Here is a 24,421-nt window from a genome sequence, read left to right as displayed (position 1 = left end):
GTAGGGTGCGCCCGGCCTATATAATAGTGCAACATATAGGCGACGCATAAGAACCCCAATAGCAAGCTATTGTTATGGGCCCTCCCCAATCAAAAATTAATTTAATATCATAGTGAACCAATGGTCCACGTATCAGATATTAAACTGATAAGAACAGATACTACACTTGATCTTAGCCAAAAGGCCGAGAAAGGTATGAGTTGTTGTGGTGCACATCACTTTCTTTTATCTTCTCTTTCTCAATGTACGTAGAGTAAACTTTCAATATGGGACTAAAGTCAGCTATCGTTCACATCTACAATCACTGCAGACGAGCAGACGTCTGCTTAGCTATGGCTTGATGGCCGCGAGAAACGAAGAGTCTCACATCTCGAAGAAACAAAGACGCTCTCACTGCCACTCTACGAAATCGGGAAAGCAAGCTGCGTGATTTTTGCTTCTTAAAAAAAAACAACAAAGTTAGGGTTTCTTCTTCTTTTCCCTAGCCGCGCATAGCTTGACTCTGCAACTCTCCCCATTACCTGCCTTGAAGATGGTAGTCTTCCCTTTCTCTGACGAAGACACCTTTCGGTGTAATTCCCTGATTCGCTTGGCTCGTCATCCGCCGCCGCCTCTCTTCCAGTGCCAGTCCTGCGAGTTCATTGGGTTCCGTTATTTCATCTGCTACCGGCGGCATCAATGAGACAACCTAGCGGCTCTCGAGGCATCCTTCTCTTGGCGGTAGCTACTGGAGAGTCCGTGTTCCTTAGGGACTAAAATGAGGTATGGTTCTCATCCTAGTCTCGGTTGGGATATTATAGTATCTGGAATTACGAAAATTTTAATTATCTATAAGTTGATGCATGCTTTTGAAATTTGACAGCTGCTTTTAAATTTCTGCTGGCGCACTGTTACGTGACACAATCCACTACTCCATCTGCTACTCATCATCTGCTGCCGGCGGACCAAGATCTCTGGATGAACTGCTTTTGAAGTTATTTCCCCAAAATTTAAAGGTGGTTCTTCCAATCACATTTGTTACAAAGTGTCAGACTTTTCCTTGTCTGTTTGTTTTTCTTTCTTTTACCAAGATGTATGCAAACTCCATTCCTACTTCCTAGTGTTTTAATTCGTGTGAATAAAATTAATTAGAAAGCATGTCTCTGTAGTCAGAAACTTAGGGGGTGTTTAACAGAGTTGTTTAATTTCCTACATCCTTAGACAAAACCTCATAAAGAAATTAATTGTTTAATTTCCTTACTGAAAATGCTAAGTCTAATTTTAATTTTAAATTAAACAGGATTTTGGAACCCAGTAAAGATTCTTTCCTACGGGATTAACCAAGTATTTCCTAGGTACATAGATTTTTGATATATTTCTAATTTGACTTTGATGAAATCTATAATACCAATTTAAACCTCTATAATTTCTAAAAGTAGAAATATTTGAAGCATTAGATTTTTTCAATCTTTCTATTTCTTCTTTTAGTTTTTCATTTTCAATTTTCAATTTTTCAAAATCCTCTATAAGACATGATTTTGTCAAAATTCATTTTGTTTTTAAAATTTCATTTTCTAATTTGGTATTTTTGTTTTCTAATTTATACATGGATTTTGCTATTGCCTTAATACCAAAGTAAAGTTCATCAGGGGGTAAGAGGTGTTGGATCGTGAAACGTTGATAGAGGGGGGGGGGGGGTGAATATCGATTTAAAAAATAGTGTTAAACAGAGTTAAACGCAGCGGAATTTAAAAACAATAGACATAGTAATTTTTACTTCGTTCGGAGCCTGTGATGACTTCTATTCGAAGGCCCGTACTCCATGAGTACTTTAGTTGGGCAATTCACTAGCAATTCAAAATAATGATTACAAAGACAGTACAAGGAATGCTAATGAAAATTAAAACAAAGCTATACCGACAGAAAGAAAACCACAAGGACAAGAGCACGTTGTCGGAGCTTCGTTAGCGTCGTTGGAGCGCAGAGCAGCAGAGCAAGCAGTCTAAGAGTTCTGAGATGATTCTGAAGCTCCACCCCTGGGGCTTCTTTTATATGCTGCTCCGGGCGCTTGGATCCCTTCCGGGCGCCCTGGTGCGACGTGGCAGGTCTAATCAGTGAACTCCACGTGATGACGACTCGGTTTGGATAAAATTCACCTCCGGGCGCTCGGATCCCTTCCGGGCGCCCGGACCCCTCTTCCCCAGAAAGTCCTTCTCCTGCAAGAAAAGGTTAGTCCGAGGTAAATATACCCTGCAACACAGATTGTTAGCACAGTTTTATAGATAAGCAAATTAAGTATGAATTAGCAAAAAGAGTATGACTTAGATTCCGTCTTTCCGAGACCGGAATCTAGTCACGATCTCGACTTAGATATCCGAAATGGATCTAAGCCGGATCGACGCCTAATGTTCCCTTCCCGGGAACGCGTCCTCGCAGTCACTCCCCTCTAGTGACTTACCTCACTTACCTGCCAGACGTCCGGTCAGCCCGTCGACCCGTCTGGACTTCGTGCCAGCTATCCGGTCAGCCCGTCGACCTAGCTGGACTTCGTGCCTAAGAGTTCGGTCAGCCCGTCGACCCGCTTGGACTTCATGCCAGCTATCCGGTCAGCTCGTCGACCTAGCTGGGCTTCGTGCCAGACATCCGGTCAGCCCGTCGACCTGTCTGGACTTCTCCTGCACACTCGATCAAAGTGTCAGACAACAACAAACTAACTTAACCTGATTTGTCATTCATCAAAACCTAGGTTAAATCGTTAGTGCTAACCGCACCAACACTCTCCCCCTTTTTGATGGAATGACAACCTGGTTAAGTTAGTAAAAACATATGCAAGAAACAACATGCATTTATGTGGTTTTTAAGTTAGTTTGTATCTTCAGTTTGGTTTAGCTAACTTAACCACCTAACCCTCCCCCTTTGTGATTCATCAAAAGAACTAATGTCAAGTAACCATAGATATAGACTTCAGACAAGGTAAAAAGAATGTCAAGTTAACCTAGGGGAGTTTATAACTTAGTAACTTTGAAAAATAGCTAATTTTTCAAGTATAGTTTTTAAGATCAAAGTTTAAAAATTCAAGTTTTCAAACATAAGTTTTCAACATCAAAATTCCAAAACTAAGTTTTCAAAACTGATTGAAATTTATTTTTCAGCACTAAGTTTGTAATCTTAAGTTAAAAATATTTTCCACAATTTTTAATAACAACACAATTTTACTAATTTTTGTAAAACTTAACTTTCAAATCAAATTGTCAAAATTAAGTAAAATCAAATTTTAAGAACTAGATTTTTAAAATTAATTTTCAGAACTAAGGTGATCTAATTTTTAAAATCAATTTTCAGAACTAAGGTGATCTAATTTTTAAAATCAATTTTCAATAAAAAGTAAAACCCAATTCTTAAAAACAGCTTAGTTTTATAAAAGTTAGTTTTCACATACTAAGTAAAAAAAAAGGAAAAAAAAAGTTTGTGAAATTTTTTTTCACAATTTTAAACAAGTTGATTTTAAACTTTGATTTTCAAAAATTAAGTTTAAAATTCAATTTGAAAAACTGAATTAGTTTTATTTCTCCCCTGGACCTGACACTAAATCAAATGTCTAACCAGGTAGTTACTGACTGACTATCAAAAGATAGCAGCTTTCACTTGGTTAGTCAAGTTAAGTTCAACCTTAACTTGATTAATGTATATTTTGTATTTAACGCCCAGACTTATATTGATGCACTGAAATAAGCATCTTAAGTCTTAGACAAGTGGCCTATACATCTCACCCCTTTCTATGTTCGTCAAACACAAGCAAGGTAAGCCTAGGGTGTTGGTGAGATGTTCAAAAACTAGTCCTATGGGTACATGCTTTCTAAGGATTTTGAACTAGTCTAAGGCTAAAAAATATTTTTAAAAAAAATCTAAAAAATAGGAAAGTTTTGAAAACGATACATGTTTAACCTATAATTTGAGAATATTCATTTTGAAAATATTTTTGAAATTTGAAACACCTAGTCTATTAGGCACATTCCTAGTTTTCTACGCAAATTGCTAAATTCACTTTTAGGGAGTGGTTTGGTGAATATGTCAGCTAAGTTTGACTTGGACTCAATGTATTTGAGCTCAATGTCACCCTTAGTAATATCATCCCTGATAAAGTGGTGCCTGATTTTAATGTGTTTGATTCTTGAATGATGCACTGGATTTTTTGTCAAATTGATTGAGCTAATATTGTCAATTAAAACTTTTACATTTGTGATTTTTAAGTTGAAATCATTTAAGGTATGCATCATCCATAATAATTGGGTTACACATTCTCCTATGACTATGTATTCTGACTCAGTTGTAGATAGTGCAACACAGTGTTGCTTTCTACTAAACCAACTGACAAGTGATGGACCTAGTAGTTGGCAGCCATCGCTTGTGCTTTTGCGGCCTAATTTGCATCCAACATAATCTGAGTCAGAATATTCTATTAATTCAAAGTTATTGGTCCTATGATACCAAATTCCTACATTTGTTGTTCCCTTAAGATATCTAAAGCTTCTTTTGACTTGAGTCAAATGAGATTCTTTAGCACAAGTTTAGTATCTGACACACATACTAACTGCAAATAAGATATCAGGTCGGCTTGCAGTTAAGTAAAGTAGACTACCTATTGCACTTCTCTAATACTTTAGATCCACTGGTTTTCCATTTAGGTCATTGTCTAAGATTGTGTTTACTGCCATAGGTGTTTTTATTTCTTTTGTATTTTCCATTCCGAGTTTTTTAAGTAATTCTTTAGTGTATTTATGTTGATAAATGTAATTTCCTTCATTTGTTTGTTTAATTTGTAAACCTAGAAAATATGTCAATTTTCCTAATAAGCTCATTTCAAATTCTTGTTCCATTAGGTTGATAAATTCTTCTAAGAAGTCTGAGTTAGTTGAACCAAATATTATATTATCTACATATATTTGTGCTATAAATATGTCGTTATTTAGTAATTTAACAAACAAGGTTGGGTCAATTTGACCTTGGTTGAATCCTTTGGATGTTAAATAAGATGTTAGCCTTTCATACCATGCCCTGGGTGCTTGTTTAAGTCCATATAATACTTTCTTTAACTTAAAGACATAATCAGGGTGTTCTAGATCTTCAAACCCAGGAGGCTGACCTACATAAACATTTTCTTTTATCAGTCCATTGAGAAAAGCTGACTTAACATCCATTTGATATAGTTTGAATCCCTTATGGGCTGCATAACTTAGTAACATTCTAATGGATTCTAATTTGGCTACTGGGGCATAGGTTTCATCGTAGTCAAGTCCTTCAACTTAACTGAACACTTTGGCAACTAGCCTAGCCTTATTCCTAGTAATTTCCCCAGTTTCACTTAATTTGTTTCTGAATACCCATTTTATTTCTATTATTTTCTTATCTTTAGATGGTGGTACTAGATCCCAAACTTCATTACACTCAAATTGAGCTAGTTCCTCTTGCATAGCGATAATCCAATCTGGATCAAGTAGGGACTCAGCTACAGTTTTGGGTTCAATTTTTGAAATTAGGGAAATTTGACTTAGGTTCCTAAAGGATGATCTAGTCTGAAACCTTAGGTCTGGATCACCAATTATTTGATTAGTTGGATGGTTAGGGTTGATTCTTAAAGTTCTAGAGGGTTGATTTACTTGAGTGTGTTCATCTTCTTCATGATCTAGGGTTTGATTGGTTTCTTCAGGTTTATTATTTTCAATAGGTTGAAGTTGAGTTTGTCCTTGGGTTTCTTCAAATTTTACATTTGTGGTTTCCTCGATTTTTAACGTAATTTTATTATATATTCTGTAACCCCTACTGTTTAGAGAATATCCTACAAAAATTCTATTTTCTACTTTAGAGGTAAATTTTTTCAAGTGTTCTCTAGTATTTAAGATGTAGTCTGGACACCCAAATACTTTAAAATATTTTATGTTGGGTTGTTTGTTATAAAATATTTCAAAGAAGGTTTTATTATGTCTTTTATTTAATGTTGTTCTATTTTGCACATAGCAGGCTGTACTAACAGCTTCTGCCCAAAAATATTTAGGTAAGTTATATTCATTTAACATAGTTCTAGAGGCTTCCAGTAAAGTTCTATTTTTTCTTTCTACAATTCCATTTTGTTGGGGGGTTTTAGGACACGAAAATTCGTGATGGTAGCCATTCTCAAGACAGAACTTGTTAAAATTATGATTTTTAAATTCTCCCCCGTTGTCACTCCTAATTCTTTTAATTTTAAGATCTTTTTCATTTTCAATTTGTTTGCAAAAGTTTGTAAAGATTTCAAAAGTTTCGTCTTTATGTTTTAAGAATTTTACCCAAGTAAACCTAGAATAATCATCTATTATTACTAAACAGTATAAGTTTCCATTTATGGATTTGACTCCATGGGAGTCAAAAAGGTCTAAATGTAGAAGTTCTAATATTGAGTCGGTTTGTGGCTGATTGGTTGGTTTGTGAGTGGATTTTGTTTGTTTACATTGTTGACAAGCATTACATATGGTTGAATCTAGGTTAGGTAATTTTGGTAAGCCTCTCACTAGTCCATTTAATTTACTTATATTTCTAAAGTTGGTGTGAGACATTCTCCTATGCCATAACCAAGTTTCTTCTTTTTGTGTTAAATAACACTCAATTGAAGATGTGGTTAAGTTGATAGCATAGATGTTGTCTTTTATAAAACCTTTTAGGCTTATAGTAGGATTATCTAGATGTTTGATTAAGCATTCTGTGGATAGAAATTTAAACTTATACATAGTATCACACAATTGACTTATACTCAGGAGATTGTATTTAAAATTATCGATAAGTAGAACATTTGTAATAATGAAATCTATTTTTAATTCAATATTACCTATCCCAATTACCTTGAGTTTGCCGTTGTTTCCAAAGGCAACTGTTCCTAAGCTTTTGTAAGTGAGTTGAGTGAACTTGGTGTGATCTCCAGTCATGTGTTTGGAGCAACCACTGTCCAAAATCCACTTGATTTCCTACAATGAGTAGGAATTAAGGTTAGTCTCTTAAGATTTTAAAATAATTTTTAAAGTTAATTTAATTTTAAAATAATTTTTAATGTTAATCTAATTTTTAAAATAATTTTGAAAGTTAATTTAATTTTAAAATAATTTTTAAAGTTTAATTTAATTTTAAAATAATTTTTAAAGTTTAATTTAATTTTAAAATAATTTTTAAAGTTAATTTAATTTTAAGAATAATTTTTAAAGTTGAAATAATTTTTAAAGTTAAAATAATTTTTAAAGTTAATTTAATTTTAAAATAATTTTTAAAGTTAATTTAATTTTTAAAATAATTTTTAAAGTTAAAATAATTTTTAAAGTTAATTTAATTTTTAAAATAATTTTTAATGTTAATTTAATTTTTAAAATAAAGTTAAAATAATTTTTAAAGTTAATTTTTAAAGTTAAAATAATTTTTAAAGTTAAAATAATTTTTAAAGTTAAAATAATTTTTAAAGTTAATTTAATTTTAATTTGAAATTTGAAATTTAATTTTAATTTTGACAATTAATTAATTTAATCCTTATTCATCTCACCCGATCTAGATTATCAATCAGGGTATCCTATAATTTTGTGAGATGAATTAGATTTAATTATAGAGTTTGGTTTAACTTGTGTTAGATTCAGGTTTAGCTTTGGTCTCAACAAATTGGCATTCTTCGGATAAACTTCTAAGCTTAGTGAGTCGCTTGGATGTCATTAGAAGTAACCAACCTTTCGAGGTTTTCTGAATAGTCCTATTCACGGAGCTTAGTACTAAACCTTGGTCTAACTAGTTAGGATCTATTTAAGGGTAGCTTCGGTCAGTTCCACTTGGCCAAATGCACCAGATCGAAGCCATATCTTTCTAGACATGCGATGCCCAAGTTTCCCTAACGTACTATCATCCAAAAACTTCACCCGTACCGTGATTCAAGTTAAACTGGGTCCCTTTTTAACTAATTCTAATTACCCTGCCGGGTTAGTATATTTGGGTTACCCTGTCGGGTAAGTTAGTTTTGGAGGTGCCAGCTATTCTGGAGCCTCCCCCTGAATTATTTGCCCTTTATTTAAATTTTCGTTTTAGGTTTGTGTCTATTTCTTTTATAGTTATAATTAACTTGGTGATAATTTATATTTTGTTGAGTAAAATGTTTAAATTTTGAATTTTTTGATTTAGGTTTATATTTTGATTTTTGATTTGGTTTATTCGAGTTTATATAATATATTTTTTCTTTGGGTATATAATATTGATTAAGTCCTACTTGCGTGGTCAAACACGCTTTCGGAACCCAAGCTTGATTAGTTGATTTGTATTGAGTTATTAATGATTTAAAAGTTTTATTTGAGTTCGTCTTGTATCCAAGTCCGGTTTTATTACAGCACGCCTTTTGATTATTCATGATTAAGTCTAGATTTTTTGATCTTGTTGTGAATTTTTCTAGCATTTCTTTTAACTTATTAATTTCTAATTTTAATGATGAATTCTCTTCAAGTGTTAGATCTTGAGTTGAATTTGGATTTTTGATTTGTTCCTTGAGGTTTTGATTTTCCTCAAGAAGTGACTTGTTTTCATTTTCTATTTTAACTAATTTACTATTTAAGTAGGAAATAATTTTAAAGAACTTTTTGTTTAAATTAAAATATACCTCATCCGGGCCTTCGGAAACGAGTACGGACTCGTGGCTTGATTCGGGTTCGGACCCGTCTTCCGATTCGTCTTCCGTTTCAGCTTCGCGGCCATCAGCGCGAGATGGCTCTGGTGCTTCTGCTCTTCTACCTCCGATTCATCCGAGGAGGAGTCGTCCCAAGTTGCTTTGAGGGCCTTCTTTTTGGTTGACTTTGGTTTGTCGAATTTCAGTCTTGGGCATTCGTTCTTGTAGTGTCCTTTTTTGTTGCATCCGAAACAAGTCACATTCTTTTGTTCCGTGGGAGAACTGATCTTTTGAAGGTCCTTCTTGCTGAAGCTCCTTTTTCTCCTGGTGAACATTTTTCTTACCAAGTTCACCAGGTATTCTTTGTCTTTGGAATCTTGACCGGAATCTTCTTCAGATTCAGACTTGCTCTTCTTTTCTTTGGATGAACCTGCAAATAAAGCAATACCTTTCTCGGCTCCAGCATTAGTTTGTTCATGTAATTCTAACTCACAAAAAAGCTCGTCTAATTTTAACTTAGATAGATTTTTTGAAATTTTGTAGGCATCTACAATCGATGCCCACAAACTATTACGTGGAAAAGCATTTAGTGCGTACCTGATTAAATTTCTGTTTTCCATCTGGTGACCTATCGCGTGGAGTCCGTTGAGGATGTCCTTCATCCTCGTGTGCAGTTGACTTGCCGTTTCCCCTTCTTGCATTTTTATATTAAATATTTTATTTAAATGTAAATATCTTTTTGTTACCTTTGCGTCGCTCGTTCCTTCATGCAGCTCAATCAATTTGTCCAATAATTCTTTAGCATTCTGATACGGTCCGACCCGGTTCAGCTCTTCTCGTGTTAGGCCGCAGTGTAGCGTATTGATTGCTTTGTTTTCCGTCGACGCCTTTTTCCTCATGTTCGGAGTCCACTGTTCCGTGTCTAGTGGATTTCCGGAGTTGTCGGTTGGAGCTCGGTAGGCCTTTATAACGCTGAACCATTGATCGTAATCCGTCTTTAGGTACACCTCCATTCTTTTCTTCCAGTACGAGAAGTCATCCCCGTTGAATAGGGGAGGACGTACTGTGCTGAAGCCTTCTAGTTGAGACATCCTGCACACAAGTAAACAGCGAAAAAAATATCCCAAGACTTTGTCTTGGATTAGTAGTGCGGGAAAAAATAATAGCTGTGTCTAAATTGGTGTTGCACCAATTTAGATTTAATTGCAACGAAGAAATTTTTTTTCCAAAACAGGTAATAATACCAGATTTGAATTAAGCGAAAAAAAATGAAACAAAAATAAAGGTTAATTTTTCACCCCCTTGTCTGATTGGTGGTTGCACCAAATCAGAGCGGTACTTGCTCTGATACCACTTGTTGGATCGTGAAACGTCGATAGAGAGGGGGTGAATATCGATTTAAAAAAAATAGTGTTAAACAGAGTTAAACGCAGCGGAATTAAAAAACAATAGACACAGTAGTTTTTACTTCGTTCGGAGCCTGTGACGACTCCTACTCGAAGGCCCGTACTCCGTGAGTACTTTCGTTGGGCAATTCACTAGCAATTCGAAATAATGATTACAAAGGCAGTACAAGGAATGCTAATGAAAATTAAAACAAAGCTATACCGACAGAAAGAAAACCACAAGGACAAGAGCACGTTGTCGGAGCTTCGTTAGCGTCGTTGGAGCGCAGAGCAGCAGAGCAAGCAGTCTAAGAGTTCTGAGATGATTCTGAAGCTCCACCCCTGGGGCTTTTTTATATGCTGCTCCGGGCGCCTGGATCCCTTCCGGGCGCCCTGGTGCGACGTGACAGGTCTAATCAGTGAACTTCACGTGACGACGACTCGGTTTGGATAAAATTTACCTCCGGGCGCCCGGATCCCTTCCGGGCGCTCGGACCTCCGGGCGCCCGGACCCCTCTTCTCCAGAAAGTCGTTCTCTTGCAAGAAAATGTTAGTCCGAGGTAAATATACCCTGCAACACAGATTGTTAGCACAGTTTTATAGATAAGCAAATTAAGTATGAATTAGCAAAAAGAGTATGACTTAGATTCCGTCTTTTCGAGACCGGAATCTAGTCACGATCTCGACTTAGATATCCGAAATGGATCTAAGCCGGATCGACGCCTAATGTTCCCTTCCCGGGAACGCGTCCTCGCAGTCACTCCCCTCTAATGACTTACCTCACTTACCTACCAGACGTCCGGTCAGCCCGTCGACCCGTCTGGACTTCGTGCCAGCTATCCGGTCAGCCCGTCGACCTAGCTGGACTTCGTGTCTAAGCGTTCGGTCAGCCCGTCGACCCACTTGGACTTCGTGCCAGCTATCCGGTTAGCCCGTCGACCTAGCTGGGCTTCGTGCCAGACATCCGGTCAGCCCGTCGACCTGTCTGGACTTCTCCTGCACACTCGATCAAAGTGTCAGACAACAACAAACTAACTTAACCTGATTTGTCATTCATCAAAACCTGGGTTAAATCGTTAGTGCTAACCGCACCAACAAGAGGCATACCTCACTTACCATATCAGACTTGAAGCTTGAATCTCCTCCTGCTTCGCTACTTCCATCTGAGGTCGCTCCCCCTTCATCGATACTGGGTTCTGATGTACTTTGTCCTTCGTAGCTTGCCATCAGTGCTATCCCGACAAATTCTTGAATCTCGGACTCGGATGAAGAAGTGTCGTCCCAAGTAGCTTTTAGATTCTTGTGCTTCTTGGGAATCTTGCCTTTGTCCTTCTTTAGTTCTGGGCAGTCTTCTTTTAGGTGTCCTTCCTTTTGACATTGGTAGCAACGCATCCTTCTTCTATTTCTTGGATTCTTTTTATTCTGTATTTCTTTAAATTTATTAGCTCTAAAAAACTTTTTAAAGTTTCATACCATGTACGCTTCCTGATCATCCTCTGAGTCTGACTCGGGTTCATCCCTTTTGGTTGCGTTTAGTGCAATCATCTGGCTTGATTCCTTTGTTCCTGCACACCTGGTTTCATGCAATTCAAGAGTGGAGAATAGTTTTTCTAAAGTACTTACCTCCAGATCTTTCGAAATGTAGTAGGCGTCGACGATTGATGACCATTCTGAGGTTCTAGGAAACACGTTGAGTGCGTAGCGTATGCTGTCATGATTTGTTACCATTTCTCCGAGGTTCTCGAGACCAGTAATCAGTTCTTTTACCTTTGCATGTAGATTGACTACCTTCTCACCTTTTTCAAGACGAACGTTCATCAGCTTGTTCCGGAGGATGTCTCTTCTAGCGAGCTTTGCTTCAGACGTGCCTTCGTGGAGTTCCAGGAACTTCTCCCAGAGTTCTTTAGCGGATGAATAGCTTTCGATGTGGTTGACCTCTTGAGGCGGGAACACGCTCAGTAGGTGATATTCCGCACGGCTGTTCGCTACAGACTCATTCTGCTCTTTTTTTGTCTAGTGGCTCTCTTCTTTTTCTTCTCTGTCTTGATTCATCGGAGCTACAAAACCATATTTCATAATAAATCGAATTTCAAAATCAGTTCTTAGGAATACCTCCATACGTCGCTTCCAGTCTGCGAAGTCCCCCTTGAATTTTGGTGGAACGATGCTTGGTCCGGCCATCTTTGCTGCTTCGATCGGCGGTTAGTCCTCCTGAAGTGCCTTGCTCTGATACCACTTGTTGGTCCCTTTGGAAGCCGGCAAAAGGGGAGGGGTGAATTGCCTTACAAAAATTAAACCAAAAAAACCTTTCTCGGATTTTCAACTAATTAACAGACACTTGTAATAATAAAAAGAAGAGACTAAATTAAAAGATCAGACACAAGAGGGTTTACTTGGTTTGCAATCAGAGGATTGCTAATCCAAGGCAAAGATGGCGCACTATCTGATTCTCCTCTGGGCGGAGTAGCCTTTTACAGCGTTGATAGTACAAAAGAAGGGAAAGCACAGAAAGAAATGAATTACAAGTTCGTTGAATGATCTGTACAAACCAGTGCTATATTTATAGCACTGGTCGGGGTGCCCCGAAGGGGTTCCGGGCGCCCTGGGGGGATAAAACTTTATCCCTCAACGTTCAGATCGAGTTTGACTCGATCTGGTCAACATCTTCAGTCCGAGCGCCCCGGAAGGTTCCGAGCGCCCCGGAGGGGTTCGGGCGCCCCGGACCCCAAAAGTCAACTCTGGTTGACTTTTTTTGTCCGGTCGCTTTGCTTCGGTTCAGCTCGTCTCGGTCCGGGTCTTCAACTCCGACTCCGCTAGCTTGGGTGATCTCGGCCATCCGGAATAGGGCTCACCCGAACCCAAATTCCGGCCTTCTCCTCGAGCAGCCTTCCTTAAAGGTTTCTCGTCCCTCGAACGCCGCGTACGTTCTTCTCGTCCACCGGTGTACTCTTCCGTGGTCACCTCATCCCTCGGACGCACCGAGCCCGTCAGCTCTCTCCCCGTGCCGTCCTTCTCGCTAGCCGCGTCTTCATGTGTTCCTAAGCTTCTGCACACTTAGACACAAGAGTTAAACAAATGAAGGACCTAACTTAGCTTGTTTGATCACATCAAAACACCTTGGGGTTCCAACATATTTGTCTGGAAAGAGGTGAGAAGGTAGCCGATCTACATGCGAAGATAAAAGAATTAATCACCGGACTCGAAAACCTCGGTGAAATGATAACCAACCGGGACACAGTACGCTACACACTTAATGCCTTTCCCAGGACTCCAGAATGGACGTCAATAATTGACGCCTACTACATTTCAAAGGACCTAGAGGTAAGTACCCTAGAGGAAATTTTTTATATTCTTGAATTACATGAAACCAGATGTGTAGGAACATCAAAAGACTCAAGCCAGATTATGACTCTAAATGCAACCAAGAAGGATGAACCCGAGTCAGAATCAGAAGAAGATCAAGAAGCTTATATGGTAAGGAATTTCAAAAAATTCTTTAGATCTAATAAATTTAAAGAAATTCAGAATAAGAAAAATCCAAGAAATAGAAGAAGGGTCCGTTGCTACCAGTGTCAAAAGGAAGGACACTTAAAAGAGTATTGCCCAGAACTCAAGAAGGATAAAGTCAAGATACTCAAAAGCACAAGAATCTAAAAGCCACTTAGGACGACAGTTCATCATCTGAGTCCGAAATACAAGAATATGTCGGACTAGCACTGATGACGAGCTATGAAGGGCAAAGTACATCAGAAGCCAGCATCGATGAAGGGGGAGCGACTTCAGATGAATGCAGCGAAGCAGGGGAAGAGTCAGACTTCAAGTCTGATATGGTAAGTGAGGTATGCCTCTTACCTCCTGATCAACTTTATTTTGGAATTAAGTTTATGGCAAAATCTATGTACAAATTAAAAAGTAAAAATAATAAATTAAAAAATAAAAATTTAGAAATAAAAAGAATTTTAGCAAAATCATGTCTGATAGAAGATTTTGATAAAATAAAACTTAAAAATGTTAAATTAAAAGAAGAAATAGAAAACTTAAAAAATCAATTTAGAAAGGTGACATCCCAATAAGAGCCTTGTAAGTTGTCCTATAAGCCCATAAAGCTTCATCAAACCTCGTTACTCCAATCTTTCTTATCCGGATTCACTATTTTTTCAAGAATTTGTTTAATCTCCCTATTAGACACCTCAGCTTGACCATTTGTTTGTGGAAGGTAAGGAGTAGACACCCTGTGAATTACACCATACTTAATCATGAGTGTCTTCATGTGCTTATTACAAAAATGGGATCCTTGATCACTAATGATGACCCCAGGCAAGCCAAACCTATAAAATAGATGAGACATGACAAAGCTCACAACCATAGAAGAATCATCCGTCCTGGTAGGAATGTCCACCCATTTTGATATATAGTCGAGAGCTAATAACATGTAAGCAAAACCAAATGAAATGGGAAAAGGACCTATAAAATTAGTACCCCATACATCAAAGATCTCACAAAATAAAATACATTGTTGAGGCATTTCATGCTTACGTCCTATATTCCCCATCTTTTGGCAACACTCACAAGTCTTATGAAACTTAAAAGCATCCCTAGACGCGGTAGGCCAATATAGTCCCGAATCTAAAACTTTCCTAGTCGTACGTTGAGGACCAAAATATCCTCCACATGCAAGTGAATGACAAAAAGAAAGTATAGATTGAAACTCAGCATCAGATGCACACCTCCTCACTACTTGGTCACTACCAAATGTCCAAAGATAAAGGGTCTTCCCACACAAAATATTTTGCATCACACTTTAATTTATCATATTGAAATCTAGAGAAGTGTGTAGGAAAAACATTAGCTACCAAGTAGTTGTTGGTGCAGCGAGGCCGGCAAGAAGGGAGGGGTGAATTGCCTGTAAAATAAAAATACCCTCCTCAAAACTTTCAACTCTAAAATAATAGCAACAATAATAATAAGAAAATAAAAATAAAGAAAAGTAGGAAGACTCTGCGAGTTGACTTGGTTACAACCAAGAAGGTTGTTAATCCAAGGCGGTTGAACAGACGCACTAAGAAAGTCTCCTACTCTGAAGGCGGAGAAGCCTTTTACACACTAAAAACTCTTACAAGTTGCTAGGAATTGAATACTGAGTTGAATGATTAATTCCTAGGTCCAGGGGCCTTTATATAGCTCCTAGAAACTCTATCTCGAGTCTTGAGGGTGCCTCCATCCAAGGCTTAGAATAAAATTTTATCCAAAGTCCAAACGGTCAAGTAGACTGGGTCGAAGGCGCCTTCAATGGCATTGAGGGTGCCTTCAATGTTGAGGGCACCTCCAACACTGTTGAGGGTGCCTTCAATGTTGAGGGCGCCGTCAACACTGTTGAGGGTGCCTCCAAGGGCTTCTTCAGCTTCTCTTCATCTTCCTTTCTTCTTCCGAAACTTCGATCGCTTGGGTGATTTCGGTCAACCGAAATAGGGCTCACCCGAACCCAATTTCCGGCCTTCTCCTCGAGTAGGCTTCCGTCCTGACTTCTCCTCCCTCGAACGTCGTGCACGTTCTTCTCGTCCACCGGAGTACTCTTCCGTAGTTCTTTCGTCCTTCGGATGCACCGAGCCCATCGGCTCCCTTCCCGTATCGTCCTTCTCGCTAGCTACGTCTTTCGCTCGACTTCCTGCGCTCCTAAGTTCCTGCACACTTAGACGCAGGGATCAAATAACAAACAGGACCTAACCTAATTTGGTTGATCACATCAAAACAACCACGGGGTCCAACAGTAGTTAACAATGTCAGCATACCATAGCACCTTACCTTGAAGCTGAAAGAGATGCTTATCAAGAAATGAATCAACAATCGGTGCAGGATCTACCTCACCCTCAATCTTGCTCAAATGATATGGCACGAAGTTCTCCCTCTCACTCCTATCTCGTATTTTAATATCAAATTCTTGAAGCAGAAGCATCCATCGAATCAACTTAGGCTTTGCATCTGGCATATTAAGGAGAAACTTGAGGGCTAAAAAAAACAATAAAATGAGAACAAAGAAGATAGGACCGAAACTTGTCTAAAGCAAACACAATAGCTAAAATCTCTTTTTTTGTCGTGATATAGATGCTTTGGGAAGAGTCTAATGTCCTCGAGACATAGCTAATGACATGGGGTGCTCCATCTACCCTCTAAGCCAAGACTGCTCCAACTGCAAAATCAAAGGATCACACATAAACTCAAAAGGAAACATCCAATCTAGAGCACGCATAATAGGGGCAGAGGTGAGAGCCTCCCTGAGTCTATCAAAGGCAACTTTGCATTTTTCATCAAAAACAAACTCCACATCCTTTTGCAACAACCATGCCAATGGTAGAACAATGGTACTAAAATCCTGTAAAATCCTGCATGCCCAAGAATAGATCAAACTCCCTGCACGCATATGGGATGAGATAAAGCAATAATAGTACTAATCTTAGCTGGATCCACTTCAATACCTCTCCTAGAAATGATATGTCCTTACACTATACCATGCTCAACCATGAAATGACACTTCTCAAAATTCAAAATCAAATTCTTCTCTACACATCTTTTCAAAACAGGAAAAAGATTATCCAAACATGTATCAAATGACGAACCATAGACAGTAAAATTATCCATGAATACCTCCATATAATGCTCTAAAAAGATAAGCGAAGATACTCACCATGCATCTCTGGATGTACTTGGAGCATTGCAAAGTCAAAACGACATCCTCCTAAAGCAAAGGTCCCGAAAGGGCATGTAAAAGTAGTCTTATTCTGATCCTCTAGCGCTATACAAATCTAAAAATAATCGGAATAACCGTCCAGAAAATAATAATGTGTCTTCTCTGCCAACCTTTCTAGCATATGATCAATAAATGGTAAAGGAAAATGATCTTTTCTTGTTGCATGATTGAGCCTCTTGTAATTGATGCAAACTCTCCAACTATTTTATACTCTTATAGGGATCAACTCATTCTCTTCATTTGCCACTACAGTCACTCCAGATTTCTTAGGTACCATCTGAACTGGACTTACCCACATGCTATCTGAAATGGGATAAATAATTCCAGCTGCAGCAACTTCACCACTTCTTTCTTGACCACATCAAATATAGGGGATTGAGTCTTCTTTGTGGTTGCCTCTCTGGTCTAACTCCATCCTCCAACAAAATTCTATACATACAAATGGAAGAGTCAATCCCATCTATGTCTGCTAAAGTCCAGCAAATAGCTTGCTGATGGCGTCTCAAAATCTCTAATTGCTTATTCTCTTGATCAAGTTCAAGTCCATTGGCAATGATAGCCGGTAGTTGTTCTTTCTCTCTTAGATAAGCATACTTCAAATGATCAGGAAGAACTTTTAATTCCAGCTTTGGTGGCTTTAAGATTGAAGACAATATTTGTGTAGAACTCTCCTCCAATGAACAGAGCTGCTTCGGAACAGATTCCAGAACAGAATTTGTTGCTAGATAAAATTGTACTGCTAGAAAGAATTTGGATCCTCATCAATTGATGGAACAGAATTCTCAGTTGCTGGTACAAATTCTGGATCAACATCAGCTTCCAGAATAGAATCTAGACCATCACCCAAACCATAATCTTAATATTTAAGAAAATCAACAACATCAAGCAGAACAATATCTGAACCCACTTCTAGTTCACCAAAAACTTCAATGCTAAGTATGGAATGATTTTCTATTGGATACTTCATAGCATCATGAACATTAAATTGGACATTAGTATCCCCAAATTCCATTGAAAAGGTCCCTGCATGGGCATCAATTTTAGCCCTAGCAGTTTTTAAAAATGGCCTCCCAAGGATTATTGGCACTTGACTAGATAGAGTATCTCCCTCCATATCTAAAACATAAAAGTCAGCTGAAAAGATTAAATCCCTCACCTTGGCCATCACATCTTCCAACCCTCCCATAGGATGAGCGAAACTTCTTTTAGAAAGCTGAATTACTATTTTTGTTGGTTGTAATAGTCCAATCATAAGGGCTTGAAAAATAGATTTGGGCATTACATTGATGGATGCCCCCAAATCAAGCATGGCATCTCCAAAATTACTTTCACCAATCACACATGCTATAGTGAACACTCCAGGATCTTAGCACTTCTGTGGCATAGGTTGAAATAAAGTAGAAACATTCTTACCCATGCTCACCAATTCATCACCTTTCAACTTCCTCTTTTGAACACATAAATCCTTCAAAAATTTAGCATACATAGGAATATTCTTAATCACTTGTAGAAGAGGTATGTTAACTTCTACTTTACTGAAAATATTCATTAGCTCTTGGAATTCCCTAGCCTTCTCTGTACTTGTATCCTTCTTAGGTTGTACTACTCTCTGAGGGAATGGTAGAGACACACTCAAGGTTGGTTTTGAAAAGGGCACTAAGTCTTGTGAACATGATGGCTTACTGGAAGGCAAGAGCTCACTTGGTATAGTTCCAAACTAAAGCTGCGGAGCTGGGTCAACAATCCCTGCTTTTCCAGCCAGATTTTTTTCTTTTGGTTCAGTAGTGGACCAACCACTCCTAAGGGTTATTAGCACTCACATTACCCCTTGGTTTTGGTATCACTTGAGAAGGTAACTGACTAAAGCTTGATGTTTGTAATTGCCCAGAATTGGATTGTCTAGAATTTGAAGCTAACTGGCTGAGCTGCTATCCTAAATTCTGTACTGCAGCTTGAGTTTGTTGCTGACCTAATACCATCTGTTGCAAAAGTTCCTTCAAGTCTTGGCTTGATGATTCTGGTTGGTTAGTAAGTAAAAGTTATCTTGATGACTGTTGAAAATTCTGTTGAGAATTCTGAGGTTGCTGATAAGATTGCTAGAAACCTCCCTGCTGCTGGAATCTGTTTGGAACAGAATTTTGATAAAAACCATGAGCTCTCTGATAGAAGCTCTGATATGGCTGACTATTTGGTTGTTGAGCTGCCATTGGATTACCATACCTGAAGTTTGGATAACCTCTCCATCCAGGATTATAAGTAGAGGATAAGGGATCATATCTCCTTTGTTGTTGATTTTGTTGATAATGAGGTCTGCCAGGAAATGTATTCACTGTGGCTAATGATTGTTCATGCATCCAAGACACATCCTCACGTTGTAAGGCTGGACAAGTATCAGATAAATGAAGAGTACTAGAGCAAATACCACAAGCTCTCATTGCTTGAACTAATTCTGTAGAAGACTGTTGTTGTTGGTGTGATGTTAACTGCCTTGTGACTAAGTCCATCTTAGACAACATCTCCTCCGTTCTGCTCACCGCCCGATCCTGATCGGGAGAAACTATTTGAGCCTCATGAACCCCCCTTGCTACTACATGATTTGTACCAAATTGTTGATAATTTTCAACCATGGTTTCAATTAATTACTTAGCTTCTATAAGAGTCTCTTTAACCAATGCACCACCACTAGCAGCATCAATCAAACTTCTATCCATATTCAACAACCCCTCATAGAAATATTAAATAAGCGACTGTTCACTTATTTGGTGTTGCGGACAACTAGTACATAACCTTTTGAACCTCTCCCAATACTCATAGAGTATCTCACCATTAACTTGTTGGATTCCACTGATGCTTTTTCTGATTGCATTTGTTCTAGAGGCAGGGAAAAATTAAACATTCTTCGCATATCATTCCAACTAGTGACCGTACCTGAAGGGAGATTATAGAACCAATCTTTAGCAATATCAACCAAAGAAAATGGAAAGGCCCTGAGCTTAACCACCTCCTCTGAAACTCCATGAGGTTTCATTGTGGAACAAACCATATGAAACTCTTCCAAATGCCTATCGGGATCTTCACCCACAAGTCCATGAAACTTAGGAAGCAAATGAATAATCCCTGATCTAACCTCAAACACCACCTCCAATTCTAGACACTGGATGCATAGAGGTTGGTTTGAACCATCAGATGATGCCAAATCCCTCGGTGTTTGATTGCTATTTCGTGCCATTCTTCTCCCAGAACTCAAAATTTCAGAACTATTATCAGAAACAAGGATGGATGACAATTCCCTTTTAGCCCTGCGGTGTGCACAAGTTCTTTCAATCTCTGAATCAAAAGGAATCAATTTACTGCTAGAATTCGTGGAGCTTCTAGTCATAAACTGCACTTACACATCGACTATGAAGAAACACAAACAAAGTAACAACAATGCAACAGTTATCAATCTAAGAGCTGCAACCAACTTAAAGGTCTCCGGCAATGAATCCAAATTTGATAACCTACAATCGTGTCGCAAGAAAATGAAATCAAATATATCTTAGAATCTACCCTTAACTAGCATAGTGAAAGGTAACCCAAGTTCATCTCCCAAAGACCTTGCAAAAGTGTTATAACTGTTAAATCAAATCCTTATACATGCTTCTATGGGGTTTCCGTTTAGTTAAGGAAATTGAACCAAAAGAAGTATTAATCGGCGAACAAAACCAAATGAAAAAGAATAACAAGAACTCAAATCCAGATGAGCAGTGACTGGATCCACTCAAAAACAAATTCAGATCTACACTCAGAGATTCAACAAGCACTCAGTAAAAACGAAAGGAAGAAGCAAATCTAAGAATTCAGCTAATTCAGACAATGTAGATCTCAAAATTAAACGACTACAGATCTTAAAACTATACTGGAAATAGAACAACATAACAGAATTTAGAAATGAAATGAAGAGAAGAAATGAACTTAGGTGAGCTGGGAATACCTCCAAACACTCATAGATCCTAGCAAAGTAATCTAGATCTTATAGAATAACGAAGATTGATCAGATGAGCTCTGATCCGGTGGGATCAATCAACAATATCAAAACAAAGAATGCATATTAGGAAGCAGTCTCAAATCCTGGGCATGATCGGAGCTTCGATGAAGGATGATCGCTGGCTAGAAGATGAAGAGAATGAATTGAATCCGCCACTCTCTGTTCCTCTCTGCTTCATTTGCTACTTCACCTGGTCAATTTATAGCTGACCGTCAAGTGGCTAGGATTTGGAGAAATTTTTTCTCCAAGACATGTGTCCATCGAGATTTGATTTCTGTCTCATTGTAATAAATCTGTCACTCTCATATCCCATTATAATAAATCTATCATCCTATAATTAACTGGATATTGTATATGGAGACCACATTTAATACTCGACCTCCTCCGCACAGTTATTTATTCACATGACATATGTTCGAATTATACTAGATTAGACGTCTATCCGTGCTGATTGAGATGTCTGATTAAAAAAAACAAGTCATTTTACAAAAATTAATCTTCATTCAAAGAAATTGTACAAAACATGACCTCCATTCTTAGCAATCGTGTGACCGGTAAACAAAATGGTAAAACTGTGCCACTTAGTTCGTTATTTTGTTGCTCAAACCACCATTTACTTTAAAATTTAAAATAATGTCAAAAAGTCCCATTTTTATTTGAATAAATTAACGAGGTATCTTAAACTTTCATAGCATTAAATTTAAATATATTAACAACTAACGATCTCTATCGGACTCTCACATCAGTATATATTATATAACCTTGACTTCCAACATGCAACTTTCTACATATATAATTTCCACATTCAAATAATTAAAGAAAATTAGTCATCACGCATACATATTATTTCAAGGAATAGTGTAACACTTCTTTACTCTAGTTCTTAATAGCCGAGACTGTTTCAGTTTAGTTTGAGGGAGCTAAAGCATGAGTCGAGCGTCGACAGTCGGTAGCATGGAGTAACCCGAAGTTGGAAGATGTCGGGAGTTGGCCAATGAACGTAGCTTGGAGTAGCTGGGAATCGGACACCAAACATAGCCTAGAGTCGGAAGTAGCTGGAAATCGACCACCGAGCGGTAGCCAGGAGTCGTCAGAAGTCGGCGATCGAGTGTAGCCGGGAGTCATCCTTGGTGACCAGACAACTGTAGCTCCGAGACAACTAATTGTAATTTAGATTTTAGTTAAGTAGAACAATTTGCTTACATGACATTATTGACAGTATTATCTATTTCACGCGGTATTAAGAACATATACATCAATTTTTCTATAATATCCTTAAAGTTTCGGATAAACCATCTATTTTATTAAATTTAGATAATTATTTTTCACTACATATTATATTAACTACTCTAAAATTTTCATGATCTTTATTTTTATTATTATTTTTATCTCTATTCTATTATTTTATTATTTTTCTCTCTCGTTATATAATATTTGTTTTTCATTACCCAATTTATTTCCTTTATTTTTTCAAATTAAATGATATTTTAATGTTTAGGGAATGAATTTAATTCCCTAAATTTAGAAATTAAAAATACTATTCATAAAATATAAATTTAAGGAATAAATAAGGTAATTAATGTAAAAAAAAATGTCTATAAAATTTAAGATAAATTTTATATTTAGTACGCTGATATAGATATTTAAGTAAAATGGTACTAATGATTATTTCGTGTACCAAACCATTTCATTTTGGTAAAAACAAAGTCATGTTCAACTTATACATTAAATTCAACGAGAAAAACTAGATTAACAAAATGATTATGATAAGTAATTTGAGAGAGTTTGTACGACTATTCATGCATAGTATGATAAAATAGTCAATTCATCTATTTTAGTGGTGATTGCGTAAAAAAGTGAGTATATTCATTGTAGGTAGGTATTTTTTTATTATCTATTCTTAGGTTATGTGAATAAATATAAATTACTTTGTTAGTTTATAGTCGACCGCTAAGTTGCTAGGAGTTAGAAGAATTTTTTTCTCCCCAGCATGTGCCTATTTAAATTTGGTCTCTCCCATTGTAAGCAATCTGTCACCCTCATATCTCTTGAAATTTGATTATGTTTCATTATAATAAATCTATTCTCCTCTAATTAACTAGAAACTATATATAGAGACAACTTTGAATCACGACTTCCTTTACACAATCATTTATTCACATGACATATATTCGAATTATACTAGATTAGACATCTATTCGTGCTGATTGAGATGTCTGAGTAAAAAAAAAAAACCAAGACATTATACAAAAATTGATTTCCATTCAAAGAAATAGTACAAAACCTCCATTCTTAGCAATCGTGTGACCGGTAAACAAAATGATAAAATTGAATCACTTAGTTCATTATTTTGTTGCTCAAACCACCATTTAATTTAAAATATAAAATTATGTCAAAAAGTCTCATTTTTATTTGAATAAATTAACATGATATCTTAAACTTTCATAGCAATAAATTTAAAGATATTAACAACTAACTATCTCTATCTATCGCACTCTGGGTATATATAATATAACCTTGACTTTCAACATGCAGAGATATAATTTCAATGTTCAAATAATTAAAGAAAATTAATTTAGTCATTACGCACATATTATTTCTAAAGTATAATATATGAATAAGTATAAATTAGTAGCATATAGATTTATAAATTAGATTTAGTGTGTCAGGCTAATACAGTAGTATAATGTAACAACAAAAAAAAATATAATATTTTATCTTAGCCAAAAAAATATCCAAAAATATGTAATAAAAGCTTTTCCACTTAATCCTAAAATATAAAATTAAAGAATACATATTATTTATATAATAAAAATTACTAATAACTTTTAAAATAATTTTGAATGTAAAAATAAATAAATATTAACATAATTTAATTTTAAATTTTGCTAAAGTTAAATATTTAAACATCTAAATTATTAATTATATATTATGACAAACAACTAATAATGAAGAACCTAGTTAAAAGTTCAACTAAAGATTTGAATAACAAAATTTAATTTAATATTTAAACCGATTTGGTAGGGTGCGCCCGGCCTATATAATAGTGCAACATATAGGCGACGCATAAGAACCCCAATAGCAAGCTATTGTTATGGGCCCTCCCCAATCAAAAATTAATTTAATATCATAGTGAACCAATGGTCCACGTATCAGATATTAAACTGATAAGAACAGATACTACACTTGATCTTAGCCAAAAGGCCGAGAAAGGTATGAGTTGTTGTGGTGCACATCACTTTCTTTTATCTTCTTTCTCAATGTACGTAGAGTAAACTTTCAATATGGGACTAAAGTCAGCTATCGTTCACATCTACAATCACTGCAGACGAGCAGACGTCTGCTTAGCTATGGCTTGATGGCCGCGAGAAACGAAGAGTCTCACATCTCGAAGAAACAAAGACGCTCTCACTGCCACTCTACGAAATCGGGAAAGCAAGCTGCGTGATTTTTGCTTCTTAAAAAAAAACAACAAAGTTAGGGTTTCTTCTTCTTTTCCCTAGCCGCGCATAGCTTGACTCTGCAACTCTCCCCATTACCTGCCTTGAAGATGGTAGTCTTCCCTTTCTCTGACGAAGACACCTTTCGGTGTAATTCCCTGATTCGCTTGGCTCGTCATCCGCCGCCGC

At 37.0% G+C, this 24,421-nt stretch overlaps 2 non-coding genes across 2 annotated transcripts; both read right to left on the bottom strand.

The window, feature by feature from the left end:
• On the bottom strand, positions 1-197 carry LOC122018156. Its single transcript, XR_006121620.1, has one exon. It is a non-coding gene; the product is annotated as a U2 spliceosomal RNA (small nuclear RNA).
• A 23,615-nt stretch (positions 198-23,812) lies between these two features.
• On the bottom strand, positions 23,813-24,009 carry LOC122018155. The gene has a single exon (XR_006121619.1). It is a non-coding gene; the product is annotated as a U2 spliceosomal RNA (small nuclear RNA).
• Positions 24,010-24,421: the final 412 nt, after the last annotated feature.

The sequence above is a fragment of the Zingiber officinale genome, chromosome 8B, assembly GCF_018446385.1.
Source record: "Zingiber officinale cultivar Zhangliang chromosome 8B, Zo_v1.1, whole genome shotgun sequence".
In the NCBI taxonomy this organism is placed as follows: Eukaryota; Viridiplantae; Streptophyta; class Magnoliopsida; order Zingiberales; family Zingiberaceae; genus Zingiber; species Zingiber officinale.
This window is presented reverse-complemented; position numbering and strand designations above follow the sequence as displayed.